General features: G+C 49.4%; 1 pseudogene; it reads left to right on the plus strand.

Moving 5' to 3' along the window:
- LOC129133413 (28S ribosomal RNA) overlaps positions 1–2,500 on the plus strand; it is an 8,357-nt pseudogene that overhangs the window by 2,888 nt on the left and 2,969 nt on the right.

The following is a 2,500-nucleotide window of genomic DNA, read 5'->3' on the forward strand; positions in this document are numbered from 1 at the left end:
CCTCGGCCGGTGCCTAGCAGCCAGCTTAGAACTGGTGCGGACCAGGAGAATCCGACTGTTTAATTAAAACAAAGCATCGCGATGTGATTTCTGCCCAATGCTCTGAATGTCAAAGTGAAGAAATTCAATGAAGCGCGGGTAAACAGCAGGAGTATCTATGACTCTCTTACTGCCTGAAACCTGGCCCCCCGGTTGGACAGGGGCGACACATTCGGAGGTGGGCTGACCACCCATTCCGTTCCCGATGTTGAATCCGGTCATGACTCAGCTATTCCAAATCCAAATCCGTTTCTCGGAGGAGGAAACTGGGGGTGGCCGTTACACCTTACTGGGGTATCGGTGGGCACTCAGACCTCCTGAGATGATTTTGTAACATCTACAACCACCAAATTGACAGAAAATGAATTGGGCTTGCTGGTGAATTTTTCTCTAGAACTGTATAGGTCAGATCTGCAGGAGCATGTACAGGGGGTGGTTCATTTTTCTGTTAATGGGGGGGTGTTGAACGGGTTTCCTGAGGTGTTTGAACAGCCTACACCACAACTGAGTGAAGGGGACGACTTAAATCCTAGTCCCCCTAAGGACGATGATCAGAATGTACTTGAGAAGGGAGGCAGTGGGAAGGGGGAAGAGGGTACACCAGAGGCCTTGCCTCCAGTGCCTGAGGTCCGCAGTGAACAGGCACCGGATGACATCGTGAAGGTGACTGTTCCTGACAAAAATCCACCATGTCCTTGCTGTGATACCCGGCTAAACTCGATGTTGGCCCTAATTTAACACCTTAAGGGGTCTCACGGGAGGAAGAGGGTGTGCTTTAGGTGTGCCAAGTGTGGGAGGGAGAATTTTAACCATCACAGTACTGTTTGTCATTTTGCAAAGTGCAAGGGTCCGAAGGATGCGGGGCCTCCAGTGGGAGAGTGGGTATGTGAGGTATGCAGTAGAGATTTTATGACTAAAATTGGCCTAGGACAACACAAAAGATTGGCACATCCACTGGTTAGAAACCAGGAGAGGATCGATGCTTCCCAACCGAAAGAAACATCAAACCGAGGAGCCCACAAAAGATGCTGGACAAAGGAGGAGGAAGAGCTTCTGGTCAAGCTGGAGGTACAGTTCGAGGTCACAAAAACCTTAATAAGCTCATCTCGGAACACTTAACAACCAAAACAGCTAAGCAGATTAGTGATAAAATGAGAATGCTGCTCAGGAAGAATGAAATGGGTGGGGGAGCAGCTGGGAACTTGAAATCAGAACCTGGGTCGAGTCATCAATCCCAGGCAGGAACTGTAAACAATGGACTTGGGGGGAACCACCAGCCGGGTGGACCAGCTGCTGGGAAGGGAACAATAGAGACATCTGGACACCACCTTGATAGGGATAACGGTCTCCCGGAAGCCGTTGGCCAGCAGAGGGTGGAGCGACTGCAGGCTCGTTATCAAAAAAGGATCAAAGAACGTTTATCAGATGGGACAATTAACAACTTCCCCAGAGCATTTGAACAGTTATTAGAAGGCCAAAAGGTGCGACCACTGCTCAATCAGACAGGATTGGAGCGCAGGACTGCTTTGGTTGCCTGGAATCAGTGAGCCAGATAAGAACAGGACTCCAGGGGAAAAACAAAAAGGAAACTCAGGAGGAGCAGCCAAGAAAACAGTTTCAGAAGTGGATGAAAGACAGAGTGATCAAAAGAGGTAACTACCTCCGCTTTCAGCGTTTATTCCATCTAGACAGGGGGAAATTAGCGAAGATCATTTTGGACGATATTGAATGTCTGTCCTGTGATATATCACCCAGTGAAATTTATTCGGTATTCAAGGCCAGATGGGAAACACCTGGACAATTTGCCGGCCTTGGGGACTTTGAAATTAAAGGGAAGGCCCACCATAAGGCCTTCAGGGACTTAATTACGACCAAAGAAATTGAAAAGAATGTGCGGGAAATGAGCAAGGGCTCGGTCCCAGGTCCAGATGGGATTGCCCTTGGGGACATCAGGAAGATGGATCCCGGGTATGCCCGGACTGCTGAGCTCTTCAACCTGTGGTTAACATCTGGTGACATCCCGGACATGGTGAGGGGGTGCAGGACTGTTTTGATCCCCAAATCGACAAAACCAGAGCGCCTGAAGGACATCAACAACTGGAGACCCATCACAATTGGTTCCATCTTGCTAAGGCTGTTCTCCAGGATCGTGATGGCGAGGATGACTAAGGCGTTCCCCCTCAACCCAAGGCAGAGAGGCCTGATCAGTGCGGTGGGATGTTCTGAGAACCTGAAGTTCCTGCAAACTATAATTCGGACTGCCAAAAATGAACATAGACCACTGGGTGTTATATTCGTGGACATTGCTAAGGCTTTTGACACCGCGAGCCACCAGCACATCTTACACGTTTTACAGCAACGGAGAGTGGATCCCCATGTCGTCGGACTGGTGGACAATATGTACAAGGACATCAGTACATATGTCACCGTCAAGAAGAACACGCACACGGACAAAATCCAG

The sequence above is a fragment of the Agelaius phoeniceus genome, chromosome 7, assembly GCF_051311805.1.
Source record: "Agelaius phoeniceus isolate bAgePho1 chromosome 7, bAgePho1.hap1, whole genome shotgun sequence".
NCBI classification, from domain to species: Eukaryota; Metazoa; Chordata; class Aves; order Passeriformes; family Icteridae; genus Agelaius; species Agelaius phoeniceus.